The sequence below is a fragment of the Pleurodeles waltl genome, chromosome 7, assembly GCF_031143425.1.
Source record: "Pleurodeles waltl isolate 20211129_DDA chromosome 7, aPleWal1.hap1.20221129, whole genome shotgun sequence".
NCBI classification, from domain to species: domain Eukaryota; kingdom Metazoa; phylum Chordata; class Amphibia; order Caudata; family Salamandridae; genus Pleurodeles; species Pleurodeles waltl.
Genome location: NC_090446.1, coordinates 1,148,588,482 through 1,148,611,416, shown reverse-complemented (window position 1 = coordinate 1,148,611,416; position 22,935 = coordinate 1,148,588,482). Strand labels below are relative to the sequence as shown.

General features: G+C 44.8%; 1 protein-coding gene across 5 annotated transcripts in view; it reads left to right on the top strand.

The window, feature by feature from the left end:
• Positions 1 to 22,935, top strand: part of RHBDF2 (rhomboid 5 homolog 2) — a 339,409-nt gene that overhangs the window by 25,204 nt on the left and 291,270 nt on the right. The window contains exon 1 of one of the 5 annotated variants that reach the window (XM_069200233.1): positions 10,848 to 10,920. The exons of 3 other annotated variants lie outside the window; for them this stretch is intronic. The gene's annotated coding sequence lies outside the window, so the exon portion shown is untranslated. Of the gene's footprint in view, positions 1 to 10,847; positions 10,921 to 22,935 lie in introns of those variants that run through there. One more of the 5 variants, XM_069200231.1, reaches the window with a different exon arrangement.

Below are 22,935 nucleotides of genomic sequence, written 5' to 3'. Positions count from 1 at the left end.
GGGATCACTTGGAAAAGGTCTGCGCAGGTAAGTTTAGAGGTGGTTCCTTGGGGTCCCCTTGGAGTGACCAGGTCGCAAGGAGTGGGGGACCCTTAGGGTACAGCAGTTTCTTTATTGCGGGCACAGGGCAGCTGGGTGCAGAGCAAATCGTTGAGACAGGAGCTGTGCGCAAAGATGCCCTTTGGATCTGGAGGTAAGTCACTTTAGGGGTCACTTACAGTACAACGGGGACACTCGGGTGGGAGGTCCAAGGTGTTCCTGAAGTCCCTCAACTGGGACTTCCTCCTGGTCCTTTTTCAGTCCTGGGTGGACTGGTTTTCTTAGTGTCCCATGTCAGCTGACCAGTTTCCAGGGTATTGATTTGGTTCGGCCACTGGAGGGTGCAGTGTCATCAAGCTTGACACACTTGCAGGGTTTGTCCTTTTGGTCATTGTTTTGTCGTTTGGTCTGGCTGTGACCTCTGGTTCAGGAGTTATCGGTCCGTCAGTGAAGTGACCTCCACTGGGTTGTTGGTTTCTTCTTTGTTGCAGAGTGGTGTCTCCACTCTGGAGGGAGTTCTTAGGCGATTGGTGAAGCCTGGAGGTCTTCTGGGTTTAAGGTCAACCCAGTTGTCCAGCACCTCTTCAGCTGTGCTTTTCGGGTCCTGGGTGCATGGCTGTGCTGTTTGTCATCCAGAATTGCACTGGGTGGATCACTCTAGTCCGGATACTGTACAAAGGCAGGCGAGAACCCTTTAAATACAGAAAATGATGAGAATAACAGGTGCTCACCTGCTGTGCTCCAAAGCTGATTCAGATGTTGGAATTAAAAACATTACATTATGAAAAATCAAAATGCGATTCTGACAGAGGGACACTGAAAGATGGATAGATGCAACATTCAGGCAGCCTCAACTTCATAAAGGGCAGATGTTCTAGTCTTTGCTGGATTGATTTCGTAGATAGTGTTCCTTCTTCTAGCCCTGTGTTTTGGTGGCCTGGCTGTCCATTCGCCGCTGTGCGTAGTAGTGCGAAAGGGCATCTATTCAGGGACTGACATCAAACGTGATACAACTGATTTTGTGTATTGGTTCCCCCAAAATAACTAGGTATTAGAAAGTTGGTTTCAGAGCAGTGAGCTAATATATTCAGCCGAAAATGCATTTCTCTTTCCGCTAAAGTTCTGCAGTAATTTACCACTTCAGTGATGTTCTGGTGCCATTCGGATCATTTTCTGTGTGATTTGTATGTAATTGAATCCATGCAGATTAAGTTTCACGGTTTAGTTAATGAACGTCCTGGCTCTGTGCTTTACAGTTAAAGTCTGTCTGTGGCTGTTTCGCAGCAAATTATGTCATTTGTGGGCTACAACTCCTGGCTAGACACACTGATGGCTGTGATTGAAATCCACGCTCTCTCCTATCGGGGTGTTTGAACCGTTGCGCTCTCTTTAAACACAATACTGGGCACATGTTTGCTCAGTGATAACTGCAGTCTTTCAGCTTACCAGGCAGATATGCGGGCTGTTTTGCAATGTTGCTCTGTATCATTTACATGGTCAATTAACCTGTTCATTGAACAGTTGTGTGCGTGACTTGCAGTATGCAGGATCACTTCTGCATGTGTGAACATTTCCTAGTGTTGTTGTTTTTTTGTTTTTGTTTTTTACATAGCGCTCGCCCAGATGGGATGACTTCATAGCGCTCAATAATACATCACCCGATCGCAGACCTTTATGTGAACTGCACTCGTATTGCATGTCACTTTTTTTTAACAAATAATACTTACTTGGTTTTTAGGTTTTGCATACAGAGCACATTCGCTGTCAGTGAAAGCTAATGTTTCTTAACAAAAAAATTGAAAAAGGGCTTAGAATTCACCCCTTACTTCACATTTCTATATTTACCACTGGTCAGCACCTCCTTCTCACATCAGTTTTCTTCTGGGGCTTCTCTGTGTCCTGGAGTATGAACTAAGTTCAGCTTCCCGTGGTCAGTGTCCATCCACTGGCCACAGGCTCTTGAAGGTACTCTTTTGTTACATTTGGTTATCCACTCTTATTGAGTGCATGTCCTAAAGTAACTCTTCTTCATCCGCCTGTGTTTTCCCCCGCCCCCCTCCGTTGCATTATTATTATTATTATTATATTTTTTTTACTTTAAGCCTCGTTGCACAGCAGCCTGAGCCTATTGGCTTTCCAGTGTTTGTGTTTTTTTTTAAATGTAAACTTGTGTATCGTCTTACACAATGATTCATCTGTGGTGACAAACAACTAGCAAAGCATGACTGTATGGTTTGCATGTGACGACATACACTGTATATATGTATACTGTCCAAAACCACTGCTTTTACAAGGTTTCCCTAGCAGGAGTGGCGCGTTTTATCGTACGCGGCTGCCAACAATAGATCATCAAAAGTCAGAATCACGCGATCTTGGAGTGAAATATCCTTTTGATTTTATTTTAACGAGTCCAGCCCCTGCAGTGCGTTTCAGCACTAAGCCTTGATCGCGCATGGGGTGGCTGTGTTTCACAAACCTTTTATATCTTCCAACCATGTGAATAAATAAACACTGAGGAAGGACCATTATGTTCTGTAATACCGGTCTAAACACAAGCGCCTATTGGACTGTGAAATCATTTCATTGTCAAATGGTATATGCATTAGTAAATATAACAAAACATACTCCACAAACAAACTTCCTCTGTCAAAATGATATTATTACCATCTTATTTAGTACTATATATTGTTAAACAGAGTTTGTATCATTTGACGTAATTTACACAATTTTGCAATAATTTATCCTTAAAATAAACTCTTGTTGTTGATATGTTGTGACGTTAAAATGATACAATGTCAACACAATATTGAATTATTGTAATATCGGAAATCCCAGAGTAGCCTAAATAGGTCTCGCCCTGGTAAACCAAGCCAATAGGGTCTCACCACCCTAAAGGCATCGTCCTGGGCTTCAGAAAAAAATGATATCCTCAATTATTAGGGCTACGACTGAATGGGCTAACAGTACCACGTCCCATCTGGATAAAAAGGAATGCTAAACTAGACTTAAGGAGTAACTGAAAAATATAACTAGAAATTCTACCTAAGTGGGCTATCCCAACCGAGGATGGGTGGCACCCACAATTCTTGGGATTAAGCTCGTAATATGCCATGACAAGATAATGCAGAGTTGCTGGAATTATGCCCAAGTTGGCCACTGTTGTTGACCACAAACAAGAATATAGGGTCTACACATATTTCACTACTTCCTGTCCATGACACCACACATATGATACTATACATAAAACTCTTATGTTTGCAGTTAAACTGGGGAGAATATAAGCACAATATAATATGTATTTAACAGAACCTGAACAGGTAAGCATTCATACATCAGAACAAAGTGTCATCCCGCAGACTATCTTCATTGCCACAAATGGACATGTCATTCTTCATCAGATTTAAACCATAAGGGACATTGTATTGAGTTGTATGATACATTTAGACTCATGTTTTCTTAACAAGGAAACCCGATCACCACCCCATGGGTTAACAGCAATATCCTCTACCCCAATGTATTTAAGAAGGTTCCTGTTGCTGGAATGATGTCTTATAATGTCTAGCTACAGGGTAATGTTCTTCCTGATTACCAATTGCTCTCTCATGTTCAAGAATTCTTCTACTTACTGGATGAATTATACTTCCAACATACCAAAGACAATAGTCATTGTTAGTTACCCCCACTTGGATATCAGTTTTCACAAGCATGTCTCTTGGAGAGTTGGTTATACAATGTTATCTTTGGTCTATCTCCCATTTTTTATGGACTTTAGGTACATATGTATAGTACATCTGCGGAGTGTAAAATACAGTTTATTTGAAATGTTCAGTGTGGAGAGTGGCTGCAACCCACGTAAGATGAAAACTTGACAAATACATTTGCATTGTCGTCATAATGTCAATTTTCAAGATATTGTATTTTAAAAATAAACATTAATTTGTTCTGAGCCGATGTAACCATGGCTGAAGCATGTTTCATTTAAAAAAAAAAAAAAAAAAAATCTTGATTACAACCTGCTCATATCTGTTTTTGAAAGACCTATTGCGTACTATACCACAAACATATAGTAGGCTTTGGTCCAATCCACTGCTTACCATTGCTTGGCTTTGTCACATTCATTTGCTTGCTTCTTATTTGATGGCTTCTGTTTGACCAGCACCTGTAACATGGCTTTACCTTGCCTTTGATTGGATAACTTGTATACTTCCAATGCTTACATTCAGGGAGCTAATTTAGGTCTCGCCTATCTGACCGCTTTTAGCAGTCAGTAGGCAAAAGCCTCCTGTGGACCATACTAAAAACGTACAGCGGGCTTTGACCATTGCTTGCCATTTGTTAGCTTTAGTTTTACTCTTATTTCTTGCTTTCTGCATGTGTTTGTCCATTTCCTGTAGCATAGCCTCCTTTTGACTGACTAACTTGTATCTTTCCATTGCCCACAGTTAGAGTACTATTTTTTTTTCTTTTGTTTTAAGCACTGCAATTGCATGCTTGTGTTTTCAGGATCTTTACCTTTGGTGCTGCTTCATCCCCACCAAATTCTCCCACCACCCTTCTCTGAGAGCCCCACTTTCTCTCTTCCTCATGTGCAGTGATTTATTCTTTCCTGTCCTACTGCATGCGCTGCATGGTTTTCCCTCCTCCCACAACCCTGTCCATTGCTTTGTTTTATAAATGATTCCCCTTTCCCCGTCCATTGCTCCCCCAGTCCTCACTTTTGTTGCATTCCCTATCCCTGTGGTCAAAAAATGCATGGTAGGCACTATTGTGCAAGTGAAACATATTTTTGATATTTACTACTTCAAGAAGAATCTGCCATCTTGGATTAGTAATAAAACGAGAAGAAAAAAAAACCAATGCCAATTGGTAGGCATGTGCATACATGGTGATGCATATGTGCGCATACATCATTACACATTCGGTCAAGCCTACTGAATGACACCATGCCAGTAGCCATTTTTTGCCAATCCTGCACAGAATTGGCAAAGCCACTAGTTCACAAAGGTAATTGTAACACCTTTTTAGCTTTGCCAGTGCTTGTTTTATAATGCTATTTTGCATGAGTCCTCATCTCACCCAAAGCAGGTGTGGACGACCTTTGGATTGTGCCCATTGTAGTGATTCTGAGACATCCCATTCCATCAAATCAGCTGTGGACTCTGGGCGTTTGGCCTAACCTGGGTACAAGACCTTAGGCTAGGTTCTGCACTAAACCCTCATTCCATCCAAAGCATCTGTGCTAGAAGTCTAGCCCTATGTCCACAGTGCTCATTGCACTAGCCCATGGCTGTATGCAGTTGGATAGTGCAATTCATAATTATTTTTATAGGATAGGCTCCCTGTGATTGGCGAATCTCTGGCAGATTCGCAGTTTACAGAACTTGTAAATCAGCATGTGGATAAGAGGATCCTATGACGAGAACAGTAGTTTTTTTCTTCTTTGTGGGTGCAACATCAGTATTCTTAGCCACTTATCCGCATATTCTTAATCAATGGATGTGCCTTACTCTTTTTAGGCCTCAGCTCAGACAGCACATTGCTTTCAACAATCCATTGTTTCTAAACAAAGAAAACAAAACTCTAAAAAGGAGCTTTTAAGCCCATGCATTCCTTGCCATTGGCTGGCTTCCTTGTCAGTCTTGTTTTCATTGGTGACCACAGTCTGCTTTACTGTGGCCGTGTTTTAGTTTTCTGCGCTGGAGCATGGACCTAGTACTGACTGATTAGTGTTCTTCTGTGTTGCTTGCACTCTGATTATGGTACTTCATGTGTGAATCTGTATTGTTAGTATGTTCTATTTAAATTCTTCTATGCCTCTCTATCTTGTTTATCACTTGCTTTTATGCCCCTTCGTTTATGCTTTTTTTTTTTGTCTTGGGACCAATGCTTCTATGCTTGTTTTTTGTTTTCTAGATTTTTCAAAACTTCAGTTTCTAGTAAGCTACTTTTCTCTGGCAAGTATTTTTCCAATCCACATGACAAAAAATTGTATTACTCCTAACAAAGTTACATGTTGCAGCATTTACCAAGGGTGCATTTGTTTGTGACTTTTCCTCGTTTTGGTCGCAGTCCGAGTAATAGGTCATAATATAAAATGTTATACAATAAAAGCCATACCATACTATACAATAACGTGCCATACCATTCATTACAACAGTCTGTATCATATTGCACCATGCTATACAATAATATGCCATACCATAACTTACTTTACTATAAGGTGACAGGCTGTACTGTACAATGACAAGCCGAACCGTACAATGACAAGCCGTACCATATCATACTATTCAGTCCAGTCACCCTCACCTCCCTTTATCTCTAGCCACCCCTGAACCCCAAGTCACCCTGGCCTCCCTTTACCTCTACCCACCCCTTAACCCTAGGTTTCCTAACTTTCAGCCATGCTGCATAGCAGCCACATTGCTGTACAACAGGGCTGATAGAAAATGACAACGCCAATAGCTCTCTTGTAGGTGAGACTTAATGGCGTTGCCAGCACTTGTGATATATATATTTTTTTCTATGATGCTTGCTTCAGTGCCTAATATCAACACAAAAGGATGATGGACGGAGTGCTGAAACTTTTCAAACACTCACCCTCAGTCACAGATCTAGGTTTAATCCATCATTCTTTTCCTCACCATGCCACCCAAGTTTGGACCCAGCAATATCAAATCAACTTTGGCCCTTTTTCCCCAGGGGAACAGTCCAGCCCAAACTGCCAGTCCAGATATTCCCTGGACCGTAAACAAGCATCCTGTGACCAGTTTGGGGGTAACACCCCTCTCCCCTCCTAAGCTAGGCTAACTTGAATCCAGTGGCAGAGTGAGCAAGGAACCCACATCTGGGCATACCCTGGCCACTTAGGCCGACTTTAGCAACACAAAAGGCTAATGGACGGAATGCTGAAACTTTTCAAACACCCCCCCCCCGTCACAGATCTGGGTTTAATCCATTGTTCTTTTGCTCACCCTGCCACTCCAGCTTGTACCCAGCCATATGCAAATCAGTCTTGACACTGTTCCCCATGGGAACAGTCTAGTTCGAACTGCCAGGCCAGGTCCTCTGTATTCAAGCTAGCCTGGCTGATGAGGGGTGATACCCCGAAAACAGTCACAGGATGCTTGTGTCTGATCTGGGAAGGACCTGGCCTGGAAGTTGGGCTGGATTGTTCCTTTGGGGAACAGGGTCAAGACTGATTTGCATATGGCTGGGTCCAAACTGGGGTAGCATGGTGAGTGTCACAGTTTCACTCCTACAGAAGTGAACATGGGGTTTAATAATTTTTGGGACTTCCCTATTATCTTTGTACCTATTGACGTACCTCTGCCAAACTCTCTCAGATAGTCATAATGGATGCTTTGTAGTTTAAAAAAATGTTGTTAAATGTAACAGGAGTTATGATTGGTAGAAAATGTCCTTCCTACATTCTCTGTTGCTAGCGCTTTAATAATTGTATACATTTATTTGTTCATTGTGGATTTTTGTGTAACCGCGCTTGCATGTAGGACTTTGGAAGGGGAAGCTGGCGCCCACTCAGGCAGGGTGAGCATCTCAGCCCATTTTCTTCGGCACAACCCTTCTTCCTAGCTATCTCAGTTCAAGGCGGTTCATTTTGCAGGAGTCACTTGAATTTCATGTGGTTGGCTTCTGCTCTTGAGGGCATTCCAGCGTCTAGAGCCCAGTATACCCAGAGATCTGCCCCGAAGTAGGCAGCTGTGTTTCTACCACGCCTTTAACAGGTAAACAACCTCACTCCAATTGAAAAGAAGGGCGATATACGGTTGTGAAAGCGTTTCCTGTGACATCGATGCGTGTTAATTCCTCATGCGTTACTTCTGCTATTTAGTCACTGCAATTATTTTTAGCACCGGTGATCTGGATGTGACACTGCGCTTCATGACTGTTCTACCCGTAACAAAAAACAAATGGAGAAGAGGGTGGGGAGTAAAGGGAGTAAAAAGAAGAGAGATGACTGGGAAAGTATGAAAAGAGCAGAGACGAGAAGGGCGTAAGAAATGGCACTGGGTGAGTAATCCCTGAGTGAGAATAGAGTGGGAGAAAACAAGTCACTAGGCTCCTTAGAAATAGTTTTCCTTTGAACTAAGACAGACCCTTACATAATATATTTCATTAGCTCCCCTTCACTACTGCTTGTTAAATAAATGGCTAATCAGCCATGATATGTTAAAATACATGCAACAAATGCATAGTTTATGACTTTTTGTTCAAAATTGTCTTCTCTTGAGTGCCCACAAATCCCCCTCCCCCCCAATCACCCTGAGCGAGTTGGACTGGCCTAGTAAAATGTGGGTCCTGTGTTGAATGCTGTAACAAGGCTTTTCTGGTTCTGCAATTACCGCTCTCTAAAATAGCATTTACAAACAGATTCTGCTGTACACATCTTGGTGAATTGTGGGTACGCTTATGTCACGGTGACATGGAGGAGTGGGGCTTGCAAAAGCTTGCCCTGGCTCAGGACGTTGCTATACACAAACATGAGTATAGCCACTGATAACTGCTTCGCATAAAGTGGTCCTGCAGGATAGTGATTCCAGAACATCGGGTGGGGCTGCCAGCATTGCTTGTCGCATGGTGGGTGTGTTTTAGCTGTTTCCAAAACAGAGCATGCAGGCAGCTGCCGTGTGCCAGCAGTTGGCTCCAATGCCTCAGTCAGTGCCACTGTTGACTGGACCACAGTACTTCTTCATTAACCTCTTGAAGCCTGTACAGGGTGGACCTCCTGGAGCTAACACACATCTAGTGCCTGTGAGCCATACCTACAGAGAGGGAAGTGATGGTTGCCAGCTCAGGCCTGGGCACCAGATAATACAGCCCGCACATGCAGAATGGCTGCTAAAGAAAAATGGGAGATTGTGGGTGGAGGGGGCAATCACTGAACAGGCCATGAAAAACGAATAAGCTTTTGGCCTACTTTGCCCATGTCCAGTTGACTTGGGGGGGAAAGAACAGCACTCCCAGGGGGCTAGCTCTGTCTCCTTCGGCAGTCAATTTGGCATACTCGGTGTGTTTTCATGGTATTTGAAGGATAGTCACATTTTCCTAGGGATTGAAGTTCCATTTAGAATTTCAAAGGGATGCAGTGGACACATCTTAAAGATAGGTCGAGCACCCCTACCATAGTGATTTCTGTTGTACGCATTGATCAGAGCCCTGACTGTAACATTTTATAGGTTAGAGGTCATCAGCTGTTGTCCCAGGATGTTTTTCAGCTGACCTATACTTGATCTGTCCATGATTTTGACATAGTATGTTAGACGCACACAAGGCGTAATCTGGTAGAGATCAAACCTGTTTTTATCCAGATCCTTGCATGCTTTCCTTGCCTTTTCAGGAGCTTGGGACCTCCCTGACTGACGGATCTCAGTCGCATACCATGAGCCCATCTCCACCTTGTATTTCGTAATTACGTTGCAAGCGGATCTGTGGCTTTGAGGGAGGAGCAGACAGCTCACCTCCAAGTGACGCGTGAGGGACTAAATTTGTACCTAAGGCTGTAAGGAACAGTGCCTTGGTGGTGTTGCTGGTAACCTATAATCTGGCTTCCTGCTTATCCTTTAACTGATGTTTGATCACCTCACACTAATGCTTGTAAGCTCTACTTGGGTGGCAGGACGGTGTTGGGCTTGAAACAGGAACAGCAGCTGGAACGGAGCCTCTGCTTTATTTGTACTGCGCTTCAGCTGCCCTGAGGGTGCCTCAAAGCCCTGACACTAACTCCAGCAGTGATGCTGAGGGAATGAAGCAGCGTAAGCCTTGTGTGCGTTGGCGAGCTGCCTTGTCACGGCCACACAAACCAGTCTGGACATTCTGTAGGTGAGCCTGTGTTCCTCCTCCTTTTTAAATTGAGAGGCATCATGGGATTATAATAGGCCCCTCGAAGTCTGCTTCGGTCTGGACCACACATGATTTCAGGTGCATCACTGTCGCTTACCTGTTCCTCTCTGGGATAACAAAAAATAGTGCCATCAAACTGGTGGCTTCTGGGGAATGTTACTTCCAAGAAGCGAGAAGGTCCATTGATGGACTCCTCTGGTAGCTGCACCAGCGAGCTGGATGCTTTGTTATCTCCCTTATGCAGGTCTTCTTAAGGCCTGCCCCAGGCAATCAGTACACATATAAACCGCCTTGGTGGGCTTTAAGAGCATGGCAGCGACGCAGTATTGTGAACAACGTAGCATCTGATGCTCCTTTTTGTCCCATCATTCGTGGGGACCAGCCATGAGTTGCCTGGGTTTTCACCCCCTGCTTCGCTGGCCCTTCTCCAGCCAGGACACCTTGCACAGCCATTCTAAACTCTCGTGTGCAGGACGCCTTTGTTTTGTAGCCAAGCTCGTGCTGCATAAATTCCACACATTCGTATTACTGCCGGACTTGGAGAGCACCCAAAATATGCTGCAGTTTTCTACATATGCTCTCGATTTATCTGCTATCCAGTCTGTTTTTTTATTCTATTTATTTTGAAATGGGGTTCTATGATCTATGGGATGTCTACGTTTGAATCCAATTCAAGAGTAAAATCTTGCCAGTGTCACTTCCTGCAGTCTCTTTGTGTCTTTCTCCCGGTTTGCTATTTAACCCTCTGGGGCCCACAAGCTTGGCGCGAGCCGGGCACCTCGGGCTGGTTCACATGATGCGATAGTAGATCTGTATGAAAAGCCAGCCAAGCCGGTTTCTGAGCACCTGGCTGGGCAGGAGGGGCTCTTCGGTGGGAGCGGAGCCCTGGGCTTGCCTGGATTGGAGAGGCTTCAGAGCACAGCTACATAGATCACAAACGTGTCAAAGGGGGAAGGGGACAGTCCCAGGGTTGGACTGGCCCACAGGGCAATCAAGCGGTCTGAGCGGGCTGTCCTGGCACAGGTCTGTGAGCCGATTTTTTGTTTGAGTGTGTGTGGGGAGGGGGCGTTGTATTATTATTTTTTTATTTTTATTTTTTTGTTTTTTTTGGGGCGCCTGTTTTATGGTCTGCTTGGGCCGGTTTGTGTTACTGATTGATGTTCACCAATGGGGGCCACTTTTATTTGGTGTCCGGGCCTATTTTCTGTCCCAGTCTGACCCTGTCAGGCCCTGTCACCTGGGTCTTAACACTTCTCTGAGGAGACTCGCCTCACTCCAATCCCAAAAAAAACTCGGGCCACTCCAATCCAAAACAATCTGCCCCAATCATAACCAAAAAAATCTGCTTTACTCCAATCTGCCCCAATCCATTCCAAAACAGTCTGCTCTATTCTAATCTGCCCCGCAAGGGGGGGGGGGGGGCGGATAGCCAGGGCTTTTTCCTCCAGGCACTGTGCTTTTCAAGGCCCCCTTAGTCTTCCTTATATTCATTTATAGAAAATGAAGCAAACCTACTCCTTTATGATGAGGTGGTATGGCGTCTGTATCCCTAAGTAGTGCTAAAGGCTGGGGCTGCCTACCAAAGGGGCACAGCATAGTTTTTAAACCCTCGCCCCACAAAAGCTTCTGTCTGCCAGAGGAGTAGAGCTATAATGGGCACAAACGGTATTTATGCCTGTTTGAGCACTATTAGAAGCTGTGCAAAGTGTGCTCAAAACATATTTGAGGGTGGTGATGGTAAAAAACAAGAAATTGCAATTTAATGCAGGCAAAATGGGTGAAAACCCTTCTGCGTCTGTTCCTTTCCGTTTTCCCACCAGCGTGTTAATCTGGTTTTAAACATACTCGTTTGATCGTTGGTGCCTGAGTGTTTTTGCCCTCCTAATTAATTTATTGGTGTAAATGGTCTTCTTGTTAAGAATTAGGACCTAGTTACGTTAAACTCCTTGAGGGGCATCGTGGAATCCAAGCAAAATGCCTCCCCCAGTGAAAGGCTGGTAGGGTTGGGGCAGTGTCACTCACACACTTAAACCTACCAGCATTTCAGAGGCCCAGGTGTTCAGATTAATTCGTCTTGCTATATTACACACTCGCTCACACTAATGACTTGCAGGTGGCATATTTATGTGTCCAAACCAGCGATGTTAATTTAACAAAAGCAAATGAAATATTTCTATCTTTATATATTAAAAAAAAAAAAACATTCTCACAGCATATACTTAATGTGGTAGGGGAGGCAGTGCCCATTAGAATAAGATGCCTCCTGGTACAAGGCTGCTGCTCTCTTTGTATCAGCAGGTGAAGGACATGAAGGCGGTTTGCTGAAGATATGTGATCTGGAGGCCAAGTCTGACATTTCTGCATTAGAATGTCTGTGAATTCATATTTGCCTAAAGTGTGTGATCCTGGGCTAATCACTTAGCACGTGATTTCGTTTGGACCTTCTAGGGTGGATCAGTTACTAGTGTGAGCTGGACGAGGCCCACTCGTGTTTTAGTCTAGTAGCAAGCTTAGGGCAGGACAACATATGCAAACAGGGAGTCCTATTTTGGCAGGTGAAGTATTTTTAGCTGAAGGGAATTATGTCCGAGCAAGTGTAACCATCAGCGTGACAAAATGGTAGGAGGCCGAGTTTGCAGATCTGTGACCTTTAACCTTTGTTTTGCCATGACACACACAGCTGTGGAGATTAAAATGGTCCATACTTGTGGGGTATGTGTCATTAATGTCCATATAATGTCGGAGACGCTTTAATGAACGAGCTTCCAATGGACAACGTTTCTGTTTTTGTTTTGTTTGTGGAGTAACATTTTCTCGCTTGCTTTGTGTTGGTACAGCTGCAAATTAGTTTTGAGGTACCTATAGTGTAATGTAGTAGTGTATTAGGGTGAAGGAATAATTGTTGTGTAGGTACCTTTCTTTATAACACTCCAGAAACTTTTCCCATCTTGAGGTTAATTTCAGCCCCTCCAGTGACGCCTAGGAGGGTAACTGTCAGATGATCAATACATACAAAAAACTGACATGTACCCCAAAATGTAGGGACAGTGGTCATTCAGGAGCAAGGCACCGAAATGTGAGTGTCACCTGGCAATCTGGTAGGATTGGCAACCTTGCACTCCAGTGAACACAAAGGGCAGTCCTTTGCTTGAAACCCAACCAGAGTGTCTGAGTTCTTGTAACTGACTGCAAGCAGCACCAATGCAGACCACGCCACTGAGCCGTAACATCTAGCACTGTTGCCTGCTGCACAATCTGAAGGGAGGAGCAGACAGCTCGCCTCATCTTCTTCGCTTCAACTCACTCAGGATTGGTCACATGGGCAGCGTCCTAGAGGTACATGGTCTAGTAGCTGCCAAGTGCAGCTCTGTTCCTTTCCCAGTGTCACCTTGGGAGATGGAGACGCCCAGCCGTGGAGTGCTACTCGCTCAGGCCTCGTGGAAGCTGTTATTCTCGTTCTGCCCATTATTACTCTGGGAGGTACCCCACCCTTTCACCAGCATGTCCACCCTCCCTATGGCTGCATTTGTTTCATTAAAATTAAACTTCAGTGGTGATCAAGCACAATGTACCCTGGTTCTGTGGTCCCCTCCAGATGGGCCAAGTGATCAATCCCCTGCGCCTCTCAGTCTTTGGTGCGGACCAGGAGAAGGTCCCCATGGGGCAGTTTCCACTCACACCTCGTGCCGCACAGCACGTGTCACTTCACCCACCTGTGTTCCAGCCTTGTGGCGGAGGCCGGGCACTGGTGGGCGCCCAACCCTTCTGGGCTCCCCCAGCCCTTTTGTTCATGGCGGAGGGCATTTCCCCCAAGGCTAACTAATATCTGAAATATGGGACACTGGTGCCCATCTCTACATTCTGTGGGGGCGGGGATGCTATTTTACAATGCACCACTGCCTTGTAGGTCATCCATGTATTGACAATGCTGTCAGCAGTTAAAACAAGCATTGGCAAAGCCAATAGGTTTCACCTTTGTTTTTTCTTTTGCATTCTATCTTAGTAACTGGATTATGAATATTAGAAAAGATTGTTATAATGTATGTTTTAAATTTGATAAACCATCAACAGTTGTGTGTCGTGATGTGTGTTGAAATATTATCCCAGGGTTCCAAACTCGTACTTTGTGCCTTAATTAATATGGCATTGTATTAGAGTGTAGTAATGTGTAGTTAGTAGACACCCACTGCTCCTGCTGCATTATTCAAATGATGCCCCTTTTAACTGCAAGGTAACCACAGTTGTTACTACCTGTTTAGTAGTAAAATGTAGCAACATTTGGTGTTTGGAGGAGTTATGACAACTTTTGGCCCCGGTGCCACTGCAGTTGCTGAACCATTCAAATCATGACCCTAGTGCCTGCAAGATAACTGCACATGTGACTGCCGGTTTAGAAGTAAAATTTAGTAATAATGTGGGCTTAGTGGGGTTCCTAGAGCTTTTGGGCATGGTGCCACTGCACCGGCTGCATCATTCAAATCATGACCCTACTGCCTGCAAGATGACTGCACTTGTGACTGCTTGTTTAGTAGTAAAATATATAAATATTTGATGTTTTCGAAGGGTTCCTAGAGTTTTTGACCCTATGTCACTACACCAGCTGCACCATTAAAATCCTGACCCTAGTGCCTGCAAGTTAACTACACTTGTGACTGCCTGTTTAGAAGTAAAATGTAGCAATAGTCTGTTTTTAGAGGCAATCTGACACCTTGTAGCATCGGTGCCACTGCACCCGCTGCACCTTTCAAATCATGACCCTAGAGCCTGCAAGATAAATGCACTTGTGACTGCCTGTTTAGTAGTAAAATAAAGCAATATTTAGTGTTTAGAGGTTTCTAGAGCTTTCTTGCCCCAGTTCACTGCACCTGCTGCACTATTGGAGTCATATCCCTAGGGCCTGCTAGATAACTACACTCTTGACTGCCTGTGTAGTAGTAAACTATAGCAGTATTTGGTGTTCAGAGGAGTTATGACAACTTTCGGCCCAAGTGCCACTGTACCTGCTCCATCATTCAAATCATGACCCTAGTGCCTGCAAGACAACTGCACTTGTGACTACTGGTTTAGTTGTAAAATATAGTAATAATCAGTGTTAAGTGGGGTTCCTAGAGCATTTGGTCTCAATGCCACTGCACCTGCTGCACTATTGAAATCATGACCCTAGTGCCCGCTATATAACTGCACTTATGACTGCCTGTTTAGTAGTAAAATTTAGCAATAATCTGTGTTTATTGGTGTCCCTAGAACTTTTGGCCCCGGAATTACTGCACCTGCTCCACCATTCAAATCATTTCCCTTTTAACTGAAAGGTAACTGCAATTGTGACTGCCTGTTTAGTAGTCAAATATAGCAATATTAGGTGCATAGAGGAGTTCTGACAACGTTTGGACCCGGAGCCACTGCTCCCGCTGCAGTTGTATGATGGAACCATGCATGCATGCCTTAACCCTCGGAACCACGACCGCGTTGTTTCCACGCATACCTTTACAACGAATTTTGTTGTAAAAGCATGCCTAGTAAAGGCACGTGTGGAAATGGCATGTGAAACGGCATGCTTGATTCTTTAATACAACCCCCCCAACCCACCCTGGGGCCCAAAACTACTCCCGCCCCTAATACCTAAACTAACCTGGTCCACCCACCCTGAGCCCTAAAAAAAAAAAATATATAAAAAAAAACACTGCCTCTAAAAACTAAAGTTCCCTGACCCCCCCCCCACCCCTACCACATAAAACTAAAATACTCTGACACCCCCCACTGTCCCTAAAAACTAAACTACCCCAACACCCTCTACACACCCTGAGCCCTAAACCCTTCTCTCCTAATAAGTAAACTACCTTGACTCACCCCACCCGCCCTAAGCCCTAAAAACACTATCCCTACCCCTAAAGACAAAATTACCCCTATTGAGCCTTAAACAAAACTACCCTGACCCCATCCCTTCCCCTAAAAACTAAAGTACCCTGACACTCCCCACCCACCCTAAGCCCTTAATCCACTCACACTGCTAAACACTACCCACCAACCCTGCCCCAACCCCACTTACCTTACTGTGTCCTCACCCGATCCTTCCTGCTCTTCTCTCCTCCCGCCCTTCCTTGAACCTTCCCCCACCTGTTTATAAATAAAGTAACCGGCCCCTCCCCGTAAGCCCTAAATAAAATGAATATCCTGACCCCCTCCTTAAACAAAAAAATTGCCCAACCCCTCCACCCCCCTAATACCCCAATCCCTTAATCCACCCCAGCCCGCTTATCTCACTGCATCTTCTCCCAAACAACGCATGGCTTTTTCTGTGCCTTAATGATGCATATGTGTACTTAAACACATGTGTGGTTAAGGCACATAAAAAGCCATGTGTTGTTCCTGCAAGCGTGGTTACGCTTGCATGGGAAACGTCTGCACCATTAAGGACGTATCCTTCCTGCTGCACCATTCAAATAATGACCCTAGTGTCTGCAAGATAACTATCCTTGTGACAGCCTGTTTAGTAGTATAATATAGCAATATTTGGTGTTTAGAGAGGTTCCTAGAGCTTTTAGCTCCAGTGTCACTGCACCTGCTGCACCATTAAAAGCAGGACCCTAGTGCCTGCAAGATAACTGCACTTGTGACTGCCTGCTTAGTAGTAACTTTTAGCAATCATCTGCATCTAGAGGGGTTCCGACACCTTGGGGTCCCGGTGCCACTGCACCATTAAATTCCAAATTTAAAATAAATCAAGGTACTGTTAAATATGTACGTCTTAAAGTGATAAACCCAAAGCAATTACATGTGTAGCAGAAACTTGATTGAAAGGCTAAAGGGCAATAGGATGTAATGATATGTAAACAGCTACAGGAAGAACGTTTGTGTTTTGTCTGAATCGGGTTTATTCTTTTAAAGGTTATTGTTTTTTACTTCCTTGGGCAGGAGCACACAATGCCTGCTTGTTTAATACATTCAAATGTTGGAGAAAAAAAAATAATATTAAATAGGAAAAGGCTGGAATGCGAAAGTACATTGTGGATGCTCCACAGATTTGCAACCATGTGAAAGCGAGCGGCCTTCGGAAAAAATACACAGTGTAAAGAACATGCTCTTGCATAAAGTGCTCATTCTGTAGGTGAAAAAAACTAGATTAACAAGTGGAAGAACAATAACAAGTAACCAATCACCAAAAACCAAAAGGTCTACTTCGGCCACACTCCATGCAACGGCAGGAACAGAAAGCAGAACAGAGGGGCAGGAATTGACATGTTAGCCAATAAAAATAAAAAAAATTCAAGAGACGTTGGAATAAAGAAATGGGAGGTTGAGGTAAGCAAGGGGCGAAGTAAGGGCGGGTTCTAAGTCCCTTTAAATATATATATATATATATATATATATATATGTATATATATATATATATATATATATATAATTTTTTTTTTTTAGAAAGAAAAGACTTCGCAAGCACTGTACAGGCAAAACCTGAAAAGAGGACTAGTCTGAGGGTAGGCTCAAGGGGATCACCCTTGCACAGGTGAAAGGGCCCTGCACAAGGCTGTTGCACTGCAAGGCTAGTTCAACCCCCTATCCCGCTGAAGATGAAGGCAAGATTCTAGCCATTGCCTTCTGCTGGAGTAATTTACAGCTAGAGGAGACAACTACTTAAATCAGTCCATGCTAAATGCAGCCCTTCCTGGATGCAGCAACCTCCTCAGTCCACCGTGGTGCAACACTCAGCAGACAGACTGTACCGTCCCTGATGCCTACTCTAGCCGCAGGTCCTGGGTGTTACTCTTGCACTGTACTCACTAGCCTCCTCCAGGAGATAAGATGTTCAATGTTTAGGTCTCCAGGTTATATTTCCTATCTCAGCAAAAACAGGCCATGATATATCTATTAACTGAACACAGATATATATATTTTTCTATATTAAAAAACAGAGCTGTTGTTGTCATTCAAGAAGGAGCGAAAACACTGAAATAAGCCCAAGTACTAAAAAACAGAGCGTGGTGGGTGAGAAACCCCCTCCACACAAAAGGTGGTGTAGTTTGAGGTTGCTGCAGGAAAAGGATTCTTCGGCTTCTCTGTGACTGATCGGAGGCCATTGACAGTGCTGTCTTTCAGGTGCTGTACAGAGCACCGCACCATTTTGCTTTTCTGATGCTGTATGTAACCCACTTAGTTGTTGTAGGAAAGTACCATCTTGCCTGGCATGTTACCCCCATTTTTCACTGTATATATGTTGTTTTAGTTGTATGTGTCACTGGGACCCTGCCAGCCAGGGCCCCAGTGCTCATAAGTGTGCCTGAATGTGTTACCTGTGTTATGACTAACTGTCTCACTGAGGCTCTGCTATCCAGAACCTCAGTGGTTATGCTCTCTCATTTCTTTCAAATTGTCACTAACAGGCTAGTGACCATTTTTACCAATTTACATTGGCATACTGGAACACCCTTATAATTCCCTATGGTACTGAGGTACCCAGGGTATTGGGGTTCCAGGAGATCCCTATGGGCTGCAGCATTTCTTTTGCCACCCATAGGGAGCTCTGACAATTCTTACACAGGCCGGCCACTGCAGCCTGAGTGAAATAACGTCCACGTTATTTCACAGCCGTTTTACACTGCACTTAAGTAACTTATAAGTCACCTATATGTCTAACCTTTACCTGGTAAAGGTTGGGTGCTAAGTTACTTAGTGTGTGGGTACCCTGGCACTAGCCAAGGTGCCCCCACATTGTTCAGGGCCAATTCCCCGGACTTTGTGAGTGCGGGGACATCATTACACGCGTGCACTACATATAGGTCACTACCTATGTGTAGCTTCACAATGGTAACTCTGAATATGGCCATGTAACATGTCTATGATCATGGAATTGCCCCCTCTATGCCATCCTGGCATAGTTGGCACAATCCCATGATCCCACGGGTCTCTAGCACAGACCCTAGTACTGCCAAACTGCCTTTCCCGGGGTTTCACTGCAGCTGCTGCTGCTGCCAACCCCTCAGACAGGTTTCTGCCCTCCTGGGGTCCAGCCAGGCCTGGCCCAGGAAGGCAGAAGAAAGGACTTCCTCAGAGAGAGGGTGATACACCCTCTCCCTTTGGAAAATGCTGTTAGGGCTGGGGAGGAGTAGCCTCCCCCAGCCTCTGGAAATGCTTTCATGGGCACAGATGGTGCCCATTTCTGCATAAGCCAGTCTACACCAGTTCAGGGACCCCTCAGCCCTGCTCTGGCGCGAAACTGGACAAAGGAAAGGGGAGTGACCACTCCCCTGACCTGCACCTCTCCTGGGAGGTGCCCAGAGCTCCTCCAGTGTGCTCCAGACCTCTGCCATCTTGGAAACAGAGGTGCTGCTGGCACACTGGACTGCTCTGACTGGCCAGGGCCAGCAGGTGATGTCAGAGACTCCTTCTGATAGGCTCCTTCAGGTGTTGCTAGCCTATCTTCTCTCCTAAGTAGCCAAACCCTCTTTTCTGGCTATTTAGGGTCTCTGCTTTGGGGATTTCCTTAGATAACGAATGCAAGAGCTCATCCGAGTTCCTCTGCATCTCTCTCTTCACCTTCTGCCAAGGAATCGACTGCTGACCGCGCTGGAAGCCTGCAAAACTGCAACAAAGTAGCGAAGACGACTACTGCAACTCTGTAACGCTGATCCTGCCGCCTTCTCGACTGCTTTCCTGGTGGTGCATGCTGTGGGGGTAGTCTGCCTCCTCTCTGCACTAGAAGCTCCGATGAAATCTCCCGTGGGTCGACGGAATCGTCCCCCTGCTACCACAGACACCAAAGAACTGCATCACCGGTACACTGGGTCTCCTCTCAGCACGACGAGCGAGGTCCCTTGAATCCAGCAACTCTGTACAAGTGACTCCCACAGTCCAGTGACTCTTCAGTCCAAGTTTGGTGGAGGTAAGTCCTTGCCTCCCCACGCCAGACTGCATTGCTGGGAACTGCAACTTTTGCAGCTACTCCGGCCTCTGTGCACTTCCAGCGGAAATCCTTTGTGCACAGCCAAGCCTGGGTCCACGGCACTCTAACTTGCATTGCACGACTTTCTAAGTTGTCCTCCGGCGGCGTGGGACTCCTTTGTGCAACTTCGGGTGAGCACTGTTTCACTCCTCTTCGTAGTGCCTGTTCTGGCATTTCTGCGGATGCTGCCTGCTTCTGAGAGGGCTCCTTGTCTTGCTGGGCGCCCCCTCTGTCCCCTGACGCAATTGGCGACATCCTGGTCCCTCCTGGGCCACAGCAGCATCCAAAAACCCTAACCGCACGACTTGCAGCTAGCAAGGCTTGTTTGCGGTCTTTCTTCAGGAAAACACTTCTGCACCACTCTCCACGGCGTGAGGGATCCATCCTCCAAAGGGGAAGTCTGTAGCCCTTGTCGTTCCTGCAGAATCTTCAGCTTCTACATCCTAGTAGAAGCTTCTTTGCACCCACAGCTGGCATTTCCTGGGCATCTGCCCGTCTCCGACTTGCTTGTGACTTTTGGACTTGGTCCCCTTGTTCCACAGGTACCCTCGTTTGGAAATCCATCGTTGTTGCATTGCTGATTTGTGTCTTCCCTGCAGAATTCCCCTATCACGACTTCTGTGTTCTTTGGGGAACTTTAGTGCACTTTGCACTCACTTTTCAGGGTCTTGGGGTGGGCTATTTTTCTAACCCTCACTGTTTTCTTACAGTCCCAGCGACCCTCTACGAGGTCACATAGGTTTGGGGTCCATTCGTGGTTCGCATTCCACTTTTGGAGTATATGGTTTGTGTTGCCCCTATCCCTATGTGTCCCCATTGCATCCTATTGTAACTATACATTGTTTGCACTGTTTTCTAATACTATACTGCATATTTTTGGTATTGTGTACATATATCTTGTGTATATTTGCTATCCTCATACTGAGGATACTCACTGAGATACTTTTGGCATATTGTCATAAAAATAAAGTACCTTTATTTTTATTATATCTGTGTATTGTGTTTTCTTATGATATTGTGCATATGACACTAGTGGTACTGTAGGAGCTTCACTCGTCTCCTAGTTCACCCTAAGCTGCTCTGCTAAGCTACCATTATCTATCCGCCTAAGCTGCTAGACACCCTATACACTAATAAGGGATAACTGGGCCTGGTGCAAGGTGTAAGTACCCCTAGGTACTCACTACAAGCCAGTCCAGCATCCTACAGTTGTACCACAGGTGAACACACCACTGACCCAGGGAGTGGGTTGAAGTAAACAAAAGGGGGTTGGTGGGATGCTTGAATTAATCTCAGCCTCTGGTAATTACTTCCCAGTCCATCTTTTTTTGTACACAATGTCACCTCACATTAAACCTAGCCATGTGCATATCAGCCTTAATCATGCTCCAATAGGAAGAGTAAAGACCCAGCGGCAAAGCCAGATTCTCTGAACCAGAACCCCAAGCAACCAAAGACTGGATTCACCTTAGTTGGGTCTCTTCAGTCAGGTGCAGTTTGGTTCTAGAGGCAAAGTGAGCAAAAGACACACATCAGGGCATATACATTGCTTTTAAGGTGGTGCATTTTTTTGTACTTCAGTATGATGCCCTAAATGGGATGGGTTTTAAGCATTGAAAACTTGAAATCATAAAATCTGCAGTTATGGTGTGAAACAGAACAGTTGGAGAATTAGAAAGAGGGGTGCTCCATTCAGCAACTTGCAGTGTTGTGGGGTTGGTTCATAGACATTGTAGGCTTGACTCCATGAAATGTCCTCCTTCACCTTGAACCTGTGTATTCAAAGTACAAGCAAGCATTGGCAACAAAATTGGTCTGGCATTGAACACCAGTCTTTTGGCTTTCTCAGTGCTTGTTTTGTTTTGTCACGGCTTTTGCAAATCTTTGCTGTTGGGAAAGCTGCTGGACCATCTAAAAAGCAATTTGCCAAAAGGATAGCTACACTTTTTTGGTTTGACACATAGTACCTTAGTAGTTCCTGGTATATTCAGAGACATACTATGTATGTGGCTGTTCTCCTTGTGAAAGGGCAAATAGCTGCGACCACAGTGAACTTAGCCCACGGCTAAATTAGACTGGCACATTATCCCATGCTGTGGAGGGTGGAAGAAAAGTATGAATGGCACAACACCAGACCAATGGATAAGAGGGCTGTCTGTCTGAAAGCCTATAGAGAGATGTTCTACATATAATTTTAGTAAAATCAAATGGTCTTGTCTAACATCCAACCTAAAAAGAATCCATTAGTGCAACAGCTGCAGTGGTGCTGGGCCAAACGGTGTGAGAGGACCACTGCACTACAAATATGCATGTATTGTACTGCTATTTGGGTGGGGGCTTTTTCTTGCTTGCTTGCCTTGGGGCCCTTGGCAAAAAAAAAAAAAAAACTAACAATTCTTTGTACTGACAAAGACCTCTGAGATTACACCTATTCTTCTGTGAAAGGAAAGTTTAGCTATACCTCCTAGATATTGAGATATCCACCAGAAACGGTGGCATGGGCAGCAACTTAGGTATATATGTCTCAAAACGTAAACCGCATAAAAAAGAACTATTGACAAAGCCAAAGGTTTTGGCTTTTGTATAGTTAGAGTTTTGCAATTCTTTATTAGCACACGTGAAACACTGCTACAGCGTGCACAGCACTAGTGAAAACTGCCTTAACACACAGAATAGGTATAGCAAGCCCAGGGCATTATCCAGGCTCCCCCACAACACATAGGCCAGTTTCAGCAGAGGCGAAAGCAGCAATGTAATCTTCTCTTTCCCATGTGCTTATTTGTGTTTTTCATATTGGATTATCTCAAAGTAAACCAACCGTGTAAAGCCAAGGTAGGATGGAATGTTGGTTGGGGATCAGCAGCAAAGATGATAAACCTAGCAGAATTAAGTTGTGCAATTGGGCATCCTACACATCACCGGGGAGGCCTCATGTGGAGTACCATGTCCAGTCAAATAGGGCTATTATGTAATGCTGTGTAGATCTCGAGGCTTCATCCAGAGTATTGCTAATACTCTTACGGAGATCACCTGGAGTACTGTGTCCAGTTTTGGAGGCCACATCTAGAGCCTTATCTAGTTTTTAAAGACACCAGCCGTAT